At 32.6% G+C, this 23,422-nt stretch overlaps 1 pseudogene; it reads right to left on the bottom strand.

Annotated features, from left to right (window-relative positions):
• Nucleotides 1-1,866: 1,866 nt before the first annotated feature.
• On the bottom strand, nucleotides 1,867-21,373 carry LOC115880571 (annotated as a pseudogene).
• Nucleotides 21,374-23,422: the final 2,049 nt, after the last annotated feature.

The following is a 23,422-nucleotide window of genomic DNA, read 5'->3' as shown; positions in this document are numbered from 1 at the left end:
CGAACGAGACGCTACTGGAAACAACTTCATCGACACGGCGCATACTACAACAGGACCGACAACTTAACAATTATTAACAATTATGTACAGACCAGGAGCCAAAAGTCTGGCGGGAAGTCGCCTCTACAACCACGGGCTCAATTCTATATCATGTAAATTAACACGGACACGTTTATACAGGGTGTACCAAAAAGTCAGCCGCCAAACGAATGGTTGTTTTTATTATTGAGTTGTTGAGAAAAAGTTATGCAAAATATCTTGAGTTAAGTAATTTTTTTTTATTGAGTTGAATTTTTTACATTGAACTAACTCACAGTTTTAGACCTCCTTTTGTATTAAAGTTGTTTTTGTACTAAATAGTGAAAGAGTGTTTTTCTCTTATATTTATTAAAAAAAAGATACCTACACACCAAACATCTTTAAACCAGTGTTTTAAACAGTTTAAAAAGTTTAATAAAAAGTATAGTTTAAAAAGTTTAAACAATTGTTTTAAACAAAAACGTTTAAAAAACATAACAAACCTGATGTTTATAAGCCAACACAGTAAGATTGGGTTAACTTATTATTTTTAAGATACATTTTAAGAACAAAAATTATTTTGCAGGAATTATTCTTGTTGGATTCCTTTGTTCTGTGCAATTTATGAATAAATTATTTTTTAGATAGACTACAAAAAAAATATTAAAACAAATTATTATTTTTGAAAGTCCCTATACATTTTATGTCATTCTCACGAAAGAAAACTTGTTTATTATTTAGACTTTTCGAAAAGTAATCAAAAAACTGATACTTTGAAATTCCTGTATATTTCTGAACAAGTTTTACCGATACTTTTTTACTTCACTCTACTTTTTGTTTAACTAAAGATATACTTTTGTAATTTGCAACAATGACAGTCAAAACGATTTATTTGTTCTGTTTTTGGTCAAACTGATAAAATTAAGCAATAAACATTTTGTCAATAACTCATTAATAAAAAAATACACTTTTGTTGAAACCTTTACAGTACACCCTGTACTACGTCGGTTTTTAATTTATGGAGGATAGAGGTAAGGAATCTTCGTGTATTGAAAAGTAGTCATCAAAGAGGGAACAGTTAAGATAACGCTTTTAACAAAACTGTAGTTTTAATAAAACTGTAGTTTTAAGAAAACTAGTTTTTTTAATAAAACTGCCAACAAACTACAGTTCCTAACAGTTTTGTTAAAAACTACAGTTTTCTTAAAGCTACAGTCTTCTTAAAACTACAGTTTTGCTGAAACTACAGTTTTGTTAAAGCTAGTTTTGTTGTAAAACTGAATGTTTCCATTAAGATAGCGTTGCTGTAGAAAAAGTTCTACATTTTAAAGAAGCACCGAAATTTTTAGAACAGGAAATAATTAAAAAGAGACAGACATGGATATAAGATTTTTGACTAACTTATTTATAACCGCTAAGTCCAGTTCGATCCTTATTATACTTATTAGCGCCACCATGTGTTGCATTTAGTGAACCCTTAGTTTCCCCTTTTAGGTGACCACTTTTTCAAACAAAGTCCCATAAGAGATGATTCTCCTTACCTCCACCCTTCATAGTCCAGTCTAAAAGATCGAAAATCGACTCGCTGTCTAATGTATAGGCTGTGATACGGGTATCCATGCTAATTTACATGATGTAGTTACCGAAAGCCTCGTCGTCGGGCGCAGGGCGATTGATTTAGGGCAGTGTATGTCTGTGTGGGCCGTTCCGATATCCGTCCGACCAATTGGTCAGCCGCCCCCCTCTCTATACTCACTCCTCCCGGCTAAGCGTATTGTTTCCATTGATATGAGCCGCTAGCGCCAGGGCCCCCTTGCGAGGGCCCCTCGGATTGAACGCCGACGTCCGTCAATCGCTTTCCGGACAAAAACTTTTTCCGTTTCTGGCCTGTTTAGGTTTCACTATTTCTTCCTAAAAATACGGGAATTGGTATAACTGGGCCACAACAATTTTGCAATGGCTGCAAGTGGAGAACCCTGAATCATATGTATATACTTCGTGGATAAATCAACGCCATAAGTTTAGCATTAAAAATATGTCTCAACATTACGACATGCCATTTCAAACCTTCTTTATTGCTCTTATGAAACGTTCAATAGGTTTATTTTTCCTAAGGTTTTTACCGAGGACCTTATTTTTGCGCATGCGTATTTAAAAGTTGCACGTATTTCAAAATAATCACAATTTTTATACAGTTTATAAAGTACAAATTATACATTGTTATGGAAACCAACTTTTCATTGACATCATATTGTCATAATCATATGTCATAATCTTATTTCCATCGTGTAACGACGCTTGTTTCTTGCGTTTTTAATTTAAAAATTGTATTAATCACTGTTTTATCGACCGCTTTTATATAGCCAAGTGTGTTCAGTGAGAATTAATTTTAAGTTTGTGCAATTATATTTCTATTTTTTTCGTTGAACTTTCTAACTACTCGTAAAATGACTAGAAAGTGTTTAGTGTGTGAAAGTTCCAATATAAAGATTCAAAAAATAAATATTAATCCCCGAATTATCTTCTCATATGCAAGTAAAGTATTCTGATTAGTTTCAAAGAATATTATTTTAATTTTGTGACAGTAAACATTCAATTTATTGTTCAAATATAAGTATTTTACAAATTAATTTTAAAATGAATGTCCAAATTTGGCGTGCGGACGATAGGTCCTCGACAAGGATAGATAGAGTAGAAGCACCGCGTGCAACAAAAAGAGATAAATGGAAGTCGCTGATATGTTTGCGACAGTTTCCACAATGATTTACTTCTCCACGTAAGTATATATATGATCTAGCGGAAGGATCCACCGGGGACCCTATACTATATATATTATAAGTCTAACTTACTTCACTACTTTCCTCCGAGCTGTCAGTTAAGTCTCTGGCCATCTGCCTCTTGGTGTTTGCCGTTGCGGGGGCTGGTTTGGCGGGGGCGGCGGCCGGCTTCCTTCCTCTGCCTTGCAGCCTGCTCTTAGTCGAACTACTGATTTCCTCCTCCTCTTCCATCAACGCGAACAACTCGCTAAATTGCTTCCGTTGACTGTCATTACTGCAAAAGAATAGAAGATATTTGTAAAGCAGATTATAATCCTTGTTTTCTTTATTGTTTCTCGTGGTTCGAATTTTCGGAATCGGGCACTAGTTGAGTTACTAGTTTGCGCACATAGCACGCCTACTTATGGCCTCTAAAATTGTGGACAGCGCCTGACCGGCACAGTCATTAGAGAGATATCGCAAAACCGAATAGCGTCATGGAGTATTTACGCGTACCTTATCATGGTTATGATATGCGCGAGTCAATTTTTAACGAAACGCCCGCTAATAACGTTACCGCCTGACGTAATTTGCGGATCAATTACACCAAGCTATTTCTAAATAACGTTTAAAATTGCTTAAATGGACATGTGCGGGTATTTGACATCCGGAGCCGGCCGGCGAGTCTTTATTTTGGGTTATGTTTGAATTGTTTTGAATTATTACTTTAGTTTTATTAGGTAATTTGATAGTTAAGTAGCTGGGATTAGTTGTAATTAAATAAATATGGCCCAAAATATGTGGATTCTACCTCTTCCAATATTAAAGAACCTATAAAAGAGGCTTAGGTTTACAGCAGATGACGACTTAGCCCTTCTAAGAGAATGTGTTGCTTGTTGCTCTAAACCCACTGGCAGACGTTGAACAATAAACACTGGAAAATAAGCACCTTAGCCCCTTAGTTTTAAAATACCTACAGTAAAGCAAAACAATTTCAAAGTTTTAAATTGAAAGTTGGGTTAAGTTTAAATAGCGGACGAGACGTGAACAGAATTCTTTCCGATCCGATAACTATAAATGAACATAGTTAATACCACCTCATGTAAAGGAAATAACACCTGGCCTGATTAACGTCCATGCACTATTCGGTTTAGCGGTATCTCTCTATTACGCTGTTTATTGTTATTTTACGCGAGTTTATTTTAGCGCACAGGAAATTTTACTCGTTTGCACATCGTCATAAAAAACAATTTGGGAAATAGGGGATAAGGGATAAGATTTTTAACTGTATACATATAGTATACTTAATCTGTGCTATAACCAACGTAAAATTTATAAAACAAAAGACATATTAAGATTTGTAATAACGATAAGGATATAAATAAAACTTACCTATTGTTCTGGGCAACATTTAGGGCTCTTTGCATGGAATCTAAAGTGTAGATAGCCATGCAATCGTGTTTTTCACAAATAATCCTAAGTTTTTCTAGATGGCCCAGAACTTGGTCAGCACTCGGGACAGTCGTACTAAGCACTTTATTCCCTATACAACAGAAAAATAGTAAGAGATTTTTTAAAATCGGACAAATAAACTACTAGTGCCAAACCAGCAGTTAAGATTTGTCACATATACTACGGTAATCACAAAACATTTTCCGAGGCACGTCATCAACTTGCTCGAAACTGATAACTAAAGCCTATAAGCCTGACTAAATAGTGTAATGCAAAAATGTTTTAATTTTTTTGTATAATTTAAGATACTGAGCAACTCTTCATTTTTATTTTATAGAGCAAATGGTGCTTAACAAGATATTTTGTTTAGATTAAAGCTGCAAAAATTAGTTTAAACCGAGATTTTATTGTCGTTATGTTGGTCACATTGCGCCGTGTTCAGCAATGTTGTTCTTTATTATTGACAATTATCCTAGTGTCAGTCATTATTTTTGTATAATATCGTGTTGTTGCTGAATCTTTGTGAGTATACTCAGTTTTTTTTCTCCAGGTAAGATTTCGACAGACGATGACAGAAGAAAAACAGATGACTTCCATACCAATCTATTTATTTCACTTTAAAAAAAAAAAAGTTTCTAATATATTTTAAGTTAACTGTGGATGGGTTTATAAATAAATAGGTCATGCGTCGTCTTTGTTGTTTTAACCAGTTTTATTGGTTTATTTCAAAAACGACAGATCATATTTCAATATTATTGGTTTGGCAGAACGATGAACGACAAACGGACGCAGATGCGTATGAACTTCTGTTTTTTGAGGCTTGTCAAACTCAGGAAACTCTTGCCAAATTATAAGTTATAACTTTGTGTCAAATTATGTGAAATAGAAATGACAGGTAAATATTTTGCATTTTGCATTTTTGGACTGTGTTGTTACTTGTGTTACGTGTTTTTTTTTTTAAATTAAGTGGAGGAAATTTCGAGGGAAAATTAAGTGTTGACCCAGACCATAGTTTACAGTTAATATTCGGTGCCCAGAAACCGCCAGAAACACAGTTTGCCAGAGAGTTGCATTAGCCACAAATAAAGTTGTATACTATCTCGTATATGGTACCAAAAACTAGAGTATCTGTACACAATAAGATCACGATGGTAAATATTACATTTAGTAAAAAAATTAATTAAAATTAATTAACCAAGACCAGATTTTTTCATTTTTTATTTTTTCACAATATTTTGAAGTAATCACTTGTCACTCAAAATTTAAATATATTAATTATGTTCCAATTGTACCAACTTATTTCTTTGTAAAATAAAAAAACTACTGAGGGGTAAAATGACAGACACATCTATCACTGCCAAGGATTGTGTCGTTGGACATACTATAATTGCGTTTTCATATTTTCATAATCTTTTAAAAATTGCACATTTAAGCACAAACAGTTCTTTTAAGAACTAAATTTTCGAGAGTTTTGTAACTATTTTGAACGAGAATATGACAATAAAGGTCCTTTATCATCATGACTGCAGTCAGAAAGTAAGTTTGATTGATAAACACATTATACCAGTTCACAGTTAGTTTTATTAAATTCTGTGATTATTAGTTTGCATTAATAGCACCCTCCTACTTTTTATTACCACTTATGGCGTTGTAAGATGTACATCAATAAATCACAACCATAATAACACTTATAATAATCTTCATAATGGAGTAGTTTTTGCCAATGTGTAATAAGTAAAATAGGCTATAAAAGAAATAAATCAATTAATCACTAAAACATTAGTTATTAAATTAAAAATAAAACATAAAACTCTTTAAAAATGATATAATAAATATGTTGTTTGTCAATTTTAAAATTAAAATTTATCTCATAAATTCATCACAATCTGGCACCAGTGTCGCCATCGCTTGTCACTGAAAGTTGATCACGTGCAAGCAGGAAATTGTTTTGCAGTACTATACTCTTCTTAGATATGGAAATCTCGATCCAAGATTAACCTTTGCCAGCCTTTATAATGACATAACCTTGAACGATAGCCGAACAAACAATAAACTCTCAATTATTAACTAACCTGCTGTCCGTTTCCGTTTGTTGGGAGAGGTAGAAGGATACCGCGTACTCAACAAAGAAGAGATCAGTTCGGCAACTTTGTCAATATACTCGTCGCACCAATATTTAATAACGGTAAATATGAACAAATCCCCGTTCTCGCAAATGTCCCTGGAGAACAGGCATTTTTTTTTTTTTTATTTTTTTTTTTTTTTTTTTTTTTTTTTTTTTTTTTTTTTTTTTTTTTTTTTTTTTTTTTTTTTTTTTTTTTTTTTTTTTGTTTTTTTTTTTTTTTTTTTCTGGATGTAGTCCGCGTTCGGTTTCTCCTGCTTCAACATCAGCATGACAGCTGTCAAGGCTTCCGGGTGTTGTTCGCAATCCAGCTCGGTGACTAGGGGCAGCACGGTGTCGATGGTGAAGTCGTGGGCGTTGATCAGCTGCCAGAAGAACAGCTGTTCGATGGACTCCCACGACAGGGTGGCCTTGAGCAGTCCGTGCAAGTTTTCCGCTTTGAACATAACGAGATGGCCTTGTAGAACCTGTTTGAAACATGTTATTGTCAGATAAGTACCAGGTAATGGGCAGGTATATCATAAAATTATAATGTTGAGATACGTAAATTAATAATTTTAAATGTTTTTTTTTATGTTTTTTTATATTCTACAGGGTGGTGGAACTGTATTCCGGAAATTTCGGCAGCATATCCTGCAGATCAAAATAAGGTAAAAAAAAATCGTAATAAAATGTATGTCCGAAAATGTTAAGTTTTCGTTAAATACAGAGTGTACAAATATGTCATTTTTATTAACAAACTTTTTATTTATTATTACCTCTGCAGAATATGCAGTCGAAGTTTCCGGAATACCAGTTCGGACCACCCTTAATATAAAAAAATATATTTTATTTTAAATACCGTATGATACAGCGTCCAGTTGGCTGGGAAATGAACCATCGATGACGTTTCCCATAATAAATTTACATATAAAATGACAGCGATCTCATTCCATAGCCATCGCTGACGGCCATTTTTTCTCGATCATAGGTAAATATGCTTCAATATAAGGTTTTGTTAATTTTTTTATTTTTTTAAAACAATTATTTTTAACTCCTATAACGTGTTTGTGAATATAAAATATAAAATTAGTATAGTAAAAAGTAAAAATTGCTTATTATTAATATCAATGGAGGAAAAGCATAATCTTCCTTAAAATATATCACTCACCTTAGCCACCAGCGTCTGAAGTTGCCTCGCGTCCACCGCCGATATAATCACCCTGAGCGCTTGCGCATTGTTCACCATCTGCTGCTTGAAGTCCCTGTACAGGTCCGGCACCAGCCACATCATCAGCTTCGTATCAGTCACGTGACACGCGTTCAAATCGTCGTACAAGCACTGATCGAGCTTCTTCTCGATTCCGCTGCAAAACTCCTTATAGAGGGCGATCTTCAGCGCGCTCGCTTTCGTGTTGTCGTCCTTTTTGTTCTCCGTCCTGATCTGCACTTTGAGAAAGTACAGGATAAAGTATCCTAAAGGCGGTAAGTGCGGGTGCATCTCGGACAGAAACCGAATCAACAAAGCCTTGTTCGCCTGGTCGTCTTTGGAGTTCGTATAACTGTAAATAGTTTTAAGCAAAGTGAAGAGGGGGCTGTTCACGCTCTCGGTGAGGTGTTCTTGAGAGGGGACGTCGGGGAAGACGTGGTCCGCTTTGAGGTCGTTGCGGATGCAGTTGGAGAAGATGCGGGCGGCGGAGGAGAACGAGTCCTCGTCCGATTGGTTGTCGACGTCGAGGTCAATCAGTTCGGTCACCATTTCCTGGGCGAGGTCGCAGCGACGTTTCAGGTCGTCTTCGTCCTGGAGTTTGGACAGCACGTCGCCCAGGGGACCGTCCATCATGCTGTCGTCGGACTTGTCCGATTTCTCTTTTAAAAACCGTACCTAGAAAAAAATTGAGAGAGTTTTAGCTGTTGTTTGGGATGGGATTGGAAAAATAACGTTTTTATTTTATTTATAAAACAAAACACAGTAACTTAATAGATATTTACGATACAAGTAAGTTAACAGCATCATTAAGATGGTTACAAAACGTCAAATAATACCATGCATGGCAATGTCTAATCAATGTTTAAAAATAAGCGATTCGGAAAGTACTCCCTCTGACATTGAAGAAGAGGCATTCAGTGCCATTTCTGGATTGCTTTTAGCAAGATCGAAACAGAACTATGAATATACATACCTAAGTATGAAAAATGGGTGCAACCGAAAAAAAAAAAAAAAGGTGGGTAACAACAACTATGAAAAGGTACTCATAACATATTTTTTCCAATTTATCTGCTACTTATAAACCTTCGTCTCTTTGGGTTTTCTATTCAATTATACGTACTATGATATCTATTAAATGAATATATATGCTTCATCAGGCATTTACTTGAAAGATTTTTTTTTTTTTTTTTTTTTTTTAATTTAATTAATAAATTAGAGAATACAATCAATCAATAATTATAATTAAAAAATATGTATATATGTGTATTTGTATTTAGTAGGTATTTAATGAAAATAAATGTTTTTATAAAATACTTTTTTCTCTTTGGTAGTCATCTACAAGGAGTGCGGTAATGAAAATACGTGAGTTAAGAAGCTCTAATTCACTTCTAAAATACGTGAGTTAAGAGCTTCTTAACTCACTGACGTAGATAAACAGTTTTAAAACAAATATCTATCTGATCTATTAAGAGACCTTCAAATTTTGCTGTCGAAAATTTTATCTTACATTTTTTATTATTAAATATCTGTGATTAGACGTTGTGACATTGACTTTTTATTAAGGGTAACAAGATACTCATTTTTAGATTGAAAAATATCCATGCTCTTGTTAAAGCTTGATTTTCATGTATATCCGTTATCTGTTGATTTGATCGGAATCTGACGGCAAAAATTGACTTGGGTCAAAGCTATGTTTTCGCGCCACTTTTCATCCATAAATTTTTTACTCCAGCCCGTCAACGGAGAAAGATCGTACGATAATGGACGTTTTGACAAATTTAATCTAACCCTAATAAAACATATAGTACAAAAAGCTGGTTCTTTAATATATCTTTGCTATGCTCTCCCAACTGAAGTGCGTGCCGTCTGGCTGCCGGCAGACTACTGCCGTTCACTACTGCGCATCACATCTGTACAGGGTATGCCATTTTTATGCGGATTTCTAGTTTATGAGTAGATATACACGATGCGGATTTTCACATTACATTGCTACTTTTTATGAAACTAAATATGCCACACATATGTTCGTCCTAGCCTCCTTAGTTCCTGGAAATACAGGGCAAATTCTGGTGATGCGTAGTAGTGAAGGCAGCACCACCGGCAGCCAGACGGTCCATGACTTGTCTATTAGAGAGCATAGTAAGAGATATTAAAGAACCAGCTTCTTAAAATTCTCTCTCGAAAACGTTACTAGATCTTGGTAGGGACTAAGGGCAAACAGCGAAACTGCTATGGAAAATGAAAATATAAAATGACAAAATCACAAGTAACCGTACATCCGATGAACGGAGGTATTGAAAATGCAATAAATTTAAAACTGCGTAATTCCTTTCTAACCAATCAAAGGCTTTAAATTCAACCAATAAAATTACTATCGTATCATCGTATCGTCGGATAACGGATGCGTGAAAATCAAGCTTAAGCCTAAAATTAGATGTTTTGAACGAAAATTTTAATAGATATTAAAAAAAAAAACTAGAAATTATTTAAAAATTCATCATCAAAAAATAAAACATAATAATATGCAAAAATAATATGATCAACATCATATTTTATTAAAGATTTAAGATAGCTACATAAAACAAACGAAATTTTAAAAGAGCACAATAACAACTAACGTGCCCTTTTAAAGATTATCGTTATACGATTATCTCTCTAAAATACATACTTTAGATAAAGGAATGTCATCGTCATCAGTATCATCTTCCAGACTGGTTATCTGCAACCCGGGTTCATCCTCGTCATCGCTGAAAGCAGGTTCTCCATCCAATAAGTGATTGTTCAAAGATATGTTAACGGGTTCCTCTTCAAACTTCTGGGGACCCCCGAAATCATCCCGCGACGTTGAAGTCTGTACATTAGCCGGTTCTATACAAAATTCCTGCAAAAAGACAGGGTAAGTTTAAAAATTAAACTGACTATTCCCGCCTTTACTTATAAATTTAAATTTAATCTTTGACATATTTAAACAAAAAAAAAGAAACAAAGAGATATGATGAACATCTAAAATAAAAGGTTGAAATAATGCCATTACCAATAAAAAAATAATATATGGTAAACGCAAAACAATTTCCTATGCACGTGATCAAGTGTGAGTGACAAGTGATGGCGACAGCGCTGCCAGATTGTGATGGATTTATGAGATGAATCTTAATGCACAAAACGTAGAAATAACTTTGAAAGTAATGTAATGTGCTTATCAATCAAACTTACTTCTCTGACTGCAGTCAAGGGTAATAAGGGGCCTTTATTGTCACGTTCTCATTCAAAATAGTTTATCAGGAAGCTTCAAGCTCTTTGCATCGACTGGTTAAATGCTTCTGCATATTTTCAACACACAATTTCAAGAAATGCAATACAAAAACTCGAAAATTTAGTTCTTAAAAGAACTGTTTGTGCTTAAAAGTACAATTTTCCAAAAAATAATATGAAAATAGGCAAAAAACGAGAATTACTCACAAAGAGTCAACAACAACATGATATTATACAAAATAATGACTGACATTAGGATGATTGTCAAATAATAAACGACAACCTTGCTGAAAACAACAATGTGACCAACATAGCGATAATAAAATTGGGTTTAAACTAATTTTTGCAGCTTTAATCTAAATAAAATATCTGTTACAATCATTTGCTGTACAAAGCAAAAGGAAGAGCTACTCGGTATCTTAAATTATAAAACAAATTTAAACATTTTTGTCAATGTAGTGTCAATCATATAGGTACTGTCAAATATATAGTGTCAATGTCAATATGATTGATGACGTGCATCGAAAAATGTTTTGCGATTACAATATATGATTCTATCAGTAAAACTAACCTTAAAAGTCTCCTTAACCATATTCCTCAACTCCCTGTCCAATTTCGAGTTGTCGAACAAAGGCAGCAAACTAGGCAGTACCCTTTTATCCAAAATCTGTCTCAGCGAGCTGAATATACCGCTCCGAACCTTGTCCGTCAGAGGAGGATAGAAATTCGCGATAATCCGGCACAAAAAGTCCAACAAGGTGGCCGTGACCGCGGGATGCGACCTCATCGAGTGATGCATAACCAGAATGGCCGGTTCGATGTTCATGATGTTGTCTTTGCCGATGTCGTAGAACAGCCAATCGTAGAACAGGGCCAGTTTGGCGTTAGATACGGCAACGCTGCTAGTACAGGTGGTGAGGAGCCAACCTATAACGGCCCAGCGCGGTATGATGTCGGAACAGAGTAGTTCGTTTGTCGGGTGGATTACGCCTACTATAAATCTAGAAAAAAACGGACATAGTAATAGAAGGGTAATATAATTATTTACAATAATGCAGATACGCTAAATGAAACAATAGGTAAAATACATAAAGTGGTATATACTATTTTTTAACCCAATTGGTAAACAAATGTGAAATGTAAGTTAAAAACATACTTAATTGGTTAATTCACCACATAAAATGTTAATTTAGTATTTCACTTGCAACAAGTTATGCAGGGTGTTTCAAAAGTATGTACCATCTGTCTAGGGTTCCCAACTTAGGCATGGCGATTCGGGACAATTATTTTTAAATTTTTAAATGGTGAAATAAGGCATTAAATATTAGAAATTCAAATTATATTATATGTAAATGGCAGTTTTTGGTCCCGGCCAGAATAGGGTACTAGCAGGACAAACTTTCTGATTCTAGTTAATCCAGTTAAACAGGGACAGTTTAGGGACTGCATCTGTCGTGGGCTTTTGTTTGGCTACAGGTGTTAAAGTCTTAGTAATCTTTCGATTTATTATAATTTTCCTCCAAGTAGTTTTAGCGATTCGAATGAAATTTTGAGGGTAAAAGTTACTGTAAGTGCTACATATTTTAATACTAAAAAAGTGTCGATAAAAAAACCAGGGACGTGCATATGGGTTATCACTGGAATATTTAAAAAAAAACATGTGCGCCACTGACTTTTTTTCTTTTGATGTCAAGACTGTGTAGGCTATTTAATGACAATTAAAAGTTATCTCTTGATATTTTGCCGAATTCGGCCTCCTTGATGAGATAAACGCAATTTTATTTTAAATTTATAATAAAATTAAAATAAACATAAAATTAAGAAATTATATATTTATCTAATTTGTTATTAAATATTATTACTATTAGTATTTTAGTGCAATCTACAGCAATTTTAAATAAAAAAATATAATGGTATTTAAAATAATTACAAAAAATCTAATTTTAAAAAGTTTTAACATCCTGTAACTCTAAAACTATGCATTTCCATGCCCATGTTTATAGGAACTTTTATTCATATTTTTTGATGAGGAATCAATGAGTATTTATTTAAAACTTTCACAAATTAATGATATTAAAATTTTTTAAAGGTTGCTATTAGACTTGGATCAAGGCAAATTAATAAAATTGCGTTTATCTCATCAAGGAAGCCGAAATCGACAAAATATCAAGAGCCAACTTTTAATCAGCGTTAAACTGCTTACACTATTTCGCTAACAAGAGAAAAAAAAATCAGTGGCGTACATGCTTTTTTTAGAAAAATATTCCAGTTATAACCCATATGCACGTCCCTGGTGAATATGTCCACCCTTTTTTAGCTTTAAAATGTCGCATTTATAGTAACCTTTACTCTCAAAATTTAATTCGAAACGCTAAAAGTACTTGGAAGAAAATTATAATAAATCGAAAAAAATATTAAAACTTTAATACCCTGTAGCTGCGAAACGAAGTAGAATCGGACCTATGTTAATATGAAAAATTAATCTTATTTTTGCGTGAGGAATCTACCCACAAGAGATGGAACATGTTTTGTGAAACACCCTGTAGAATTACTTTCTAGTGAAAATTGATCAACTATTTTTCATGTTTGGGAATAATCACATATAGCACAAGCAATAATTATTGAAGTTTCACTGTAAGATTCGCGATAATCTCTTTGTAATTGAACTCCTGACAATGCCTATCCAGATTTATATACGCTGCATAAAATAAATATGAAAATATACTCAGAAGGGTATAAGTCACGTTACTATTTTTAATTTTCACTCCAATCATTTGTAAAACTTTAAAGCATCACTATAAAAACATTTTCAAAGATATACAGAGTGTGTCAAATATATTTTTACACTATAATTGTAGTTTTTTAATAATTATAAGTAGCATACCGGATAATATCACAACGTAAAGATTGAGACTCGGGGGTAGCCAGGTACTGTCTTTGGAACCAATCTTGGTACCGCTTGTGGTTTCCAAACCGCACCTGGGACGTTAGAAAGACCAACTTTCGTTCCATTTCGGGCGTCAGACGTGACTGCAGAAATCTTCGCGATGTCCTGTTCTGGAGCAGTTGCAGAACACCTAAAAAAGACACATAGATCTTTAGAATAAATTCAAAATTCAAATCATGGCAGACAAGTCATAGAGCGTAAATTGTCTGTATGTTATTGATATTATTGTACTTTCTTTAAATAAAACTAAAGTCAGGAAAGATTTCAAGAGAAGGCAGTCAAAAAATGACAGAAAATGCAATTTACCTATGAACTAAAATAACAGACAATAACTGTCACTGTCAAAAAACCTCTCAATAGATAGAGCATACCTATATGACAAAAAATGCAATTTATCTGTGAAATAAAATGATAAGACAACAGCTGTCACTTTGTGCAAGAGAAACCTCTTACAGGACAGACTTTGTAGTTATCAAAACAACATGCCTGGTTGCATATCTAAACTGCCCTTAAAATACCCTCTTAAAATTAGGCTGACCACACATGATATTAAAAAAATAAACAAAGTAAATTGCCATATTCTAATGTTTTTTTCTTTATTAGAAGTATTGAGCAAGAATAGAAATGTAAATTTAAAGAATGTAGATAAATGTACAAATACAAATAATATAGGATAGTATTGAAACTGTAAATTGTATAATAACATATCAAAAAATTCGAAAAGGCATTGAAGATTGAAGATATTACAGGATATTACCCCAAATTTAAGAAAAATATATGATACTTTAACTTGTTGAATATATAAAGCTGAATAGAAGGTGTTTAAATATAATTTATACAATATGTTTTGAGATCTAAGCTTATAATTTTATAAACAAATTATATAACTTTCAATTCAAATCATACAAAACAATATGACTAAATTTGTCCTGACATTTCTAAATCTGCTAAATTAATTAGAACTTGACATTCTCAAGTTAAATAATTTTCTGTATATTATTTAAAGGGAAATTTGATATTTATATTTAAAGGCAATTACAGGGGACTGGTTCTGGTCTTATCACAATATTTAAAAGAGTTTTTAATATGTATGTATTCATTGGGGATTATTGAGGTGTAATAAATTGAATTGATTTACCCAATACCAGAGCTGTAATCAGTATTTTACAAATGTACTTCAAGTAATAGAATTGTAAGGTAATTAGAAATTCAAATCTACTAATGTAAGGGTACAAATTATTTTCTGAGAAATTGCTTGGAAGTAATAAGTATTTTACTTAAAATAATCATTCAAGGTATAAGAAGTGGTAGTACATACCCATAAAATAGCAAAATTAAATTCAATATGCTGAAGTGGTTCTAAGTGCTAGAATGTTACTACAAAATACTTAGAATTACTTTTAAAGTTCAATTATTTTTGAATTTCAAGTGCACTTAACTCAAGTTTTAGTATACACGTCAATGAGCAAATAGTTTTGACTGAAAGCAGTGTTAGCTTCATTTCGAAGACGAAGATTTGATTTCTTTGAGCGTTTACTGTCCAGTTAATATGGTATGGAATGGAGTTGCAGTATTTTTGATAAAATACTTAAAGTAAATGTAGATACTTAAAGTAATTTTAAAAGTACTTTAAGTATTTTCCATTTAAGTACTTACTGCTAAAAAACACTTAAGTATTTTTAGAAAGAACTTTAAGAGTAGATTTAGATATTCCAGTCCTTTTTTTAGGTAACAAGTAATACTTAAAATAAAATCGTAAATTTAAGTACAAGTACAAGTACTTTTTTGCAAAAGTAATAAGTAAATTGCCAAAAGTATCGTTAGTTTATAAATACTATAAGTAAAATACTTAAAGTAGAAAAAATACTGATTATTTATTTCAAATTACTTTTTGGCACTCAGTTACATCAGCTCTGCTTATTACTCATTAAATGAAGGAATTATTCAAATTACTTACTGATAATAAAACAATACATGTCAAATGTAGGTTATGTGACCGTGAATTCTAATTGTATTCAACAAACAATTAATGGGGCATAGTTCCATTATATCAATAAAAATATATAAAGGAATCTTACTATAAAGGTTGGGCTTGCAGGTTTTAGAATGAGAATGTCTTTCCATAACTGTTCCAAGAGCTCAGGTATCCCACAAGCAATGACATTCTGTAATAGCCTAACTTCAAGTCTCTACCTATCACCAAACAATCCTTGAAAATGTTCTCATAATACTGATTAAAAAGTCCTTCTTTTTTGTCTCAGGTTGCTTAAATAAGGTGCCTGATGGTCCCTCAATTAACCTTAAATGTATAAAACCACAGACTTATGATAAAAAATTGGAAACTTTTTCCAACCAAGGTGCGATATTCCACAAAATAGATCTAGCAACAGTTCCACCAGGAGTTCAAGTTCCTGGAAACGTCATATCCAGCCGCGTGCCTTAGTGAATCCAACACAATTGTCTACACTGCTTACATTTGTTAACATCATCTCACTTGAAGCACATCCATATTAACTGCTGTTTCACTTTATGTCATTAAACCTAAGATTTCTCTAACACTAATTGGGATAGAATTTGTTACCACGTGTCCAGAAACCATCCCACAATTATTACAGGGTCAGAGTCCCGATAACTTCTAGCAGCGTTGTGGAGCTCTGTTAATGCTCAAACTAATAATCAAAGGAGATCTGCCGTAGCCTTTCTCTTTGACAGAGCTTTGTTGAGGGGAGGCCTCGTGAGTACATCCTTATCCCTTAGATCACTAACCTTGGAGGAACTGGTAACTTCGCAGCAGTTTCTGAAATCGAGAACAAAATATTAGATGAATATTTTTTTAAATTGTGCGCCATTCACTCAATTTTGACAGATGGCAAAAGCACGAAACAGTTGACAGGGCAAGTTCCAGTAGCGGGGACGACATATCATCGTTAAAATACAATTAAACCCATTTACCTCTTCGTATCGTCTTTGTTTCCACGGGGTAGTTAGAAAAGTCTAGGAGCCCTACTAGCTTCAGTTCCATGTCAGTAGAGCGTGTAATGCTTGGTATAGGAGACGTTTAACACAGAGAGGAATTTACGGGAGGGCATGCATCGTCCGTCCTTCGGAAAATGTTTATGAAAATCAAGCGCGATTGATATATATATTACGTCGACTTTACGGAACGAACCGATTGGTTCGCTAGAATTAGTGATTAAGAATATCGATGTTAATATCGAAAGTGAAACAGTCTTGAGGAAGCTCGGCTGCGTTCATATTGATTTTCAATCATTATCATTATCACATTAAATATTTCAGAAGGATAACTATAAAATTTTGTGAGGAAAATGTAAACTAATATGTAACCAAACTATTTTCTTAATACATTGTGTTTAAAATATGCGTATTGTTTTGAGAATTTTTAATTAAATTTATGAATTAGTAGTAATGTTGAAAACAGCTTTTGTTTGCTATTTAGAAAACGATATTTAAAAGAACTTTATACCGGGTGAGTCTCAAAAGTGGCTCATCCCTAAAACTTTTTATTTTTTCAGATAAAATATCGAGATTTGGTATGTTAGTATATGACATAAATTAGGATTGATTGACGTATTCAATTGTTGTTGGTCACTTCCTGTTTCACTGGAAATGACTACAACTTTTGATTTTTAAATGGTAACCTTAGTATTTTCTTATTTTATTCTATAGGAAATGACACTCTGAATAGAATGACATATCATACGTCAACTTTTGACATTTTCACATATGGTTTATTTGAAATTATAACTTACGGTTCGTAAAGAAAATTTGACTCGCAATGTGTGTGGTATCAAATTATTTGTAAAAAAATGCTTTTCCCAAATGTGCTAATAAGCCACCCTCGTTCCATTTGAAAAAATTGAGATATGATCAAAAATACGATTTGGGCATCTTTTAATCGGCCAGGACAAAACAATAAAAACATTAGACAATCAAATTTATTTTTCCAAGACTCCTTGAATACAAATTGATATGTTATTCTATTCAGAGTGTCATTTTCTATCGAGTAAAGTAAAAAAATATGGAGGGTGCCATTTAAAAATCAAAAGTTGTAGTAATTTCCGGAAAAATAGGAAGTGACCGAAAATTATTGATTACGTCAATCAATCCTAATTTATGTCATATACCGTATGATCGAAAAAAAATGGCGTCCAGTTGGCTGGGAAATGACGATCGATGACATTTCCCATATAAATTTACATATAAAATGACAGCGATCTTCATTTCATAACTATCGTTGACGCCGTTTTTTCTCGGGTACTAACATACCAAATCTCGTTTTGTTATCTAAAAAAATAACATTAACTTGTCTCGTGTAAACGCACCTTCAGTTCTCATTCGACCGAAGATCGATATTTTTCAATTTTCGCCCAGCACTACTCGGAGATGTCCGATCGTTGCCGTTTTTCGTTGGCGGCGTGCGACGGGGAACCCTGCCGTCCTAACGAAAAACGCAGTAACTCGAAAAAGTAAGTTTTGGGGAAAATAGGTTTTACTGTTTGTTCACTGTTTGTTGCTTTTTTATAAGACTTTTTGAAAAATTTGAATAGAGTTGGAAAATATAGATTATTTTTGACTTTTTTGAATATTGTGCCGTCAGCGGCGGCGCACTAGGGGTATTACACTAATTAATATCACTTTTAATTAACTTTCTATTTTTTAATTAAGATAACTCATTTTAGACCTGTAGTGCAATTAGTGGATGATTATATTAGTTTAAAATAAAAATTATATCGATTTGCTATAGTCTGTCTAACGGGAGGATCTATGACGAGTGACAGTCCAGAGTCTGTCATTTTAATTCATAGGTAAACTGCATTTACTGTCATTTTTGGATGTTATCTGTAGAAATTTGTCCTGTCTCGTTGGACGCACTGTATAATTGAACACTTGAATAAAAACAAATCTGGCGACGTTGCCATGCATGCTATTATTTCTTATTTACTAAAAGTTTGACTAAAACAGTATATTCGAAAAGTGGTAAAAATCTGGAGTGAATTTAACTTTATTAATACCGTATGATCGAAAAAACGGCGTCCATTTGGTTTGAATTGAACATCGATGACATTCCCCCATATAATTTTACATATAAAATGACAGCGATCTTCATATCATAGCCATCGCTGACGCTGTTTTTATTCAATCATACGGTATATATAGTTACCTATATTTTCCACAATGCCAAAATGACAGAATAAATAATCCAGGAAAGAAAACTGCGCATATTATACAGGGTATATTATATGGAGTGGCCAACATTGCAGTATTTATTATGTTATTTTTTAAATGCAACACACTGTATATTATTTTTCTTTAATATGCAGAATTAAAAAACGAACATTTTTTTGTATTTAAAGTGTTCCTAAATTTTTAACAGTTTGGCAACTATTCGCGGTATATTACATATGGTTCATGGCTCTTTCAGCAGTAATTTTTTATCAAAGCCACCTTATATTTTACAACTGAAAGAGCCAATTATAATACGCGAATATCTACGAAATCGTTAATTCAAAACACTTTAAATACCAAAAATGTTCGTTCTGCATCTGAAAAGAAAATAATATACAGGGTGTTACATTTAAAAAATCTTTAGCGTTTAAGAAAATTTAGCTGAGTATAAATAAAGTTAAATTCACTGTGTGTAACCACTTTTCGGATATACTGTTTTTAACCAAATTTTCAGTAAATAAGAAATAACATGGCAACACTGCATAGTGCTTCAAATAAAAATAATGCGTTATAACAGTATTTTATATGCTCGAAAAAAAGGAGGCTACAATTTAAAAAAAACTTTACAACTTATTATTCCTTTTTTTGGGACACCCTGTATAAAACAAAATATTTTTAGGATATGCACAAAGCTTTTTTTCATACCTTCGTCAACAACGACGATATTGGACTTCTTCGCACTAATTGGCCACCCTGTATATTTACAATTTTTTAACTACTGCAAACAATTTGAATTATTGACTGCAAAATCGATAATTTTTACTTTAAATTAGTATATAATAGGAAAATAGTCCAAATTAAAAAAATATATATAATAAAGTGTTTTTATCATTTAACATTTTATTTATTTGTATATCACTCTCACAATATCACTTATTGCACCACCTAAACACAGCATACAAAGTTAAAAAAATCTAATTTAATTACCTACTATTGAGAGAAAGTATTTTTTTGTACAATTAAATACAAACAAGGTTGTTTTTAATACTAATAACATGCAATTGATAATAATAATTGTTCAGCATTTGGACTTAGCTACTAAAATATTAAAGGTATATTTTTCTATCCATGTACAAATACTCCCAGAACCAAAAAAAAGTTCAAAAAAGAAAAATGTAAAATAGGAATGACTTGCTGAAATCTAAATTTGTACTAACACATTTATAATCTATAATTTTCCTTTTTTATATCTCAATCTAGCCTGAGATCTGGAATATCTTGGGGTTCTTTTAACTTCCTTTTCTTCGGGAGTAGATTTTTCTTCTTCCTCTTCCTTAACTAGAATAAAAAAAATATTTTTTATGCTCAAAAAGTGAGAAAAGAAATACTATAATAACATAATTTGTAGCGAGAAAAAAAATTACTTAGATCAGGAGGTGGTTCTAATAAACCTGCTCTTTGATTCTTGACATATCCTCCATAAGATTTAGCTATTCCATACCCTATTAACGATATCATGATTGTTACAACTGCCATAAGTATAGGATGCTGCAAAAAATATTTGTTGAAATGTGAAAAAACTTAATTCAATACACCCACTGTTGGTTTCATTGTTAATAAACAATCAGCTATAAATATCGTAACTCCTATAACAATCCCAACTCCCGCACCAACCCATGGCACTTTCCTTTCATTCTCTGTTTGTCTTATCAGTTCTTTCGCAGCCCGATTCAAAGCTTCCAGAATAATTATATCATCGGGCTTCAGTTTAAGTGCAGCTTTATACGATTCATAAGCATCATTGTAATGTCCAGTAGCAAACTCTACTTCTCCTAAAAAAGGTCTGTATTTAATATCATCCTCTTGCTATTGAAAGAAACTAAGTACCTTTACGGAAATATCCTTTAGGCCATGCTGGATTTAAATTGATTGTTTCTCGAGCATCGTCGATAGCGAAGTAATACTGCTTTATTTTTAGGAAAGCTAGAGATCTGTTGCTGTACAACGTGTAATTTTCACCTTCTAATTTAATTGCGTGAGTATAGTGAAGTATCGCCTCCTGGAACTTGTTCTCTTTCACTGCTTTATTACCTAATTCTTTCAGAGTTTCCACACTCGGCTGTAAATAAACAAATTGGATATTTTGGAATGTTTTATAAGAAAGATTTCTATACCTCTTCTTCTGATGTTTCCATTGAATTTACAATCTTAACAGCTCTTGTTTATATTATTGTTTTCGGGAAGTTTTGTGGAAATCTAACCTCAATATTTAATGTCATGTCAAAATAAAATCTGACACAGAACACAGAAACCTGACGTCTGACGTTATGAGAGTGCGTTCCGAAATTAAAGTTATTCTATGACAAAGCCACCAATGAAAACATAGAATATCTGGCACGTGATTTGAGCCCAATAAAAAAATTAAATTCTGGAAACAGCGCCCTCCCACTCCAGCTTTATATGCGAGGGAAATTTAAAATTTAGACAAGCGAGAACTTGTGGTCTATGTAAAATTAGACTAGGATTCGACAAATTTCCTTTCTTTGTAAATTAATGCTAATTTATGTTAATGAAATGTTAAGAAAGGAATTTGGAATGGTCAATGATAACTAAAACAACGTATCTGTGATGCTTTCATATATGTATATATATAATATATTGAATATAGATCAAAAATTTACAATGAAACGATATATGTCGTTACAAAACTAAGCCACTTTCGATTTTCTTAAATTGGACATTTACAACTCGGTAATACGAAGGTATATACAGATTGGTTCAAGCATGTACAAGTTACACCATTTTAGTCTATCTCTTCTATGTTCGTATTGATCGTGTGGCCCTCTTACGTGGCTCGTCATCATTTATTTGTAAATCTAGAGAGAAAAATAGAGCCAAAAGTCGCTCTAAAAATATCCTACGGTATAATATGATCACTGGACAGTAAGTTTTCATTTGATATAGTTTTTATATATTACCGACTGTTGAATAAATGACTTGCATTACATTGATAAACGATGTGGAATTTAAAAATGAAAAAATCTTTATCAAAATATGCAAGTACTTTTATTAAAAGTCGAGTATTTCTCTAAAATTTTTAAAATATAATCTATAAAAACCTTATTTACCATCATATTTTTTGCATCGAAAAATTTTGCATCATGTAATTTAAATTTTTCTCTAATTTTAGGAGTAAAAACGTTTTCATCCATCGAAATAAAAACACCCAACAAAAACAATCTTGATCCGTTCATTTTACTAAAAAAATAAAATTACACAATTCCCACTATTAACGACATACTTTGTTATATTTATTTCTTTTTATATATTTTTTTGAGTTTTTATAATGCTTCGTTTTCACGAAATGAAAAGCTAGAAGAATGACAAAATACAAGCATACTTCTAAGTATTAATATAATATAATAATAATATACAATTGGTATAACTTTCTTCCAGCGTTCCCGTAGATAGCTTGTTCTATACTTGAAAATTTTAAACTATATTGGTATTGGTCCAAAAATTTGATTGTTTCTGAGTAAAGTCCTTAGATATTTTATAGTGTCACTAATTTCAATGAATAAAAAGAATAAAAAGGGCAACCAACCATCACAAAACCCCTTTATTGACAGTTTGTTATTTTTATTTTTTATTATTTCATGTTTATTTAAAATTAGTTTTCTGTAAAGTGGATAAATCTGGATAAACATTTCGTTAGGACTCCCATTCTATATGAACCTTAGAAACTTATATATAGAAAAAATATTTACAAACTGATTTTGTATGTTTTGTGTGACTTATGAATTTTATACATAGGTGGGTCAAATTCGACGTTTTTAAATGGAAACACCCTTTTCTATAGGAGATAGACAAAACTAATATCGGTGTCCGGAGATCAATTTTGTCAAAACAGGATGGTGAAAACCGCATATCGATATCTGTTACCGTTTCGGAGTTACGGGGTGTTTTTTTTTCAAAATATGCATTTTTAACAAATCGCTGTAACTTTTGCTATGGAAAATTTTATGTTTTTATGAAAACATTTCCAAAGCAAATTTTTCGTAGAATTTAATGGTTTAAGTATAATTTTTTTAAAATTAATAATTTAAGAATTATCAACAGAAATTTTGATTTTTATATGGGACTCCTGTATATTTTTAATTTATTGAAAAGGATTTAAAATTACCTTTCCAAAAATATAACACACTTGATATTTTGCTCGATTCCTCTTCGAGATATAGAGTAAATAAAAACCAAACCTTTCTTCTTCCGCAAATATATCCATAAGATTAGATCCATGGCACTAAGTCAGGCGGCCTCGACGGTCAACGGCTGGGATCTTGGTTAATTATTCAATTATTCTTGAAATTTGCTGCAAAAATTTGCTGATAACTTCAGCATTCAGAGGCGGTGCGTCGTCTTGCTGGAAAAATAAGTTTTCCAGTTCCATTAAGGGCATATCATCAATAAGGGGTCCAAAGCCTACTAGTTAAAAGTGGCGA

This window comes from Sitophilus oryzae, unplaced genomic scaffold, assembly GCF_002938485.1.
Source record: "Sitophilus oryzae breed Bouriz unplaced genomic scaffold, Soryzae_2.0 scaffold_1637_pilon_pilon, whole genome shotgun sequence".
Lineage (NCBI taxonomy): Eukaryota > Metazoa > Arthropoda > Insecta > Coleoptera > Curculionidae > Sitophilus > Sitophilus oryzae.
This window is presented reverse-complemented; position numbering and strand designations above follow the sequence as displayed.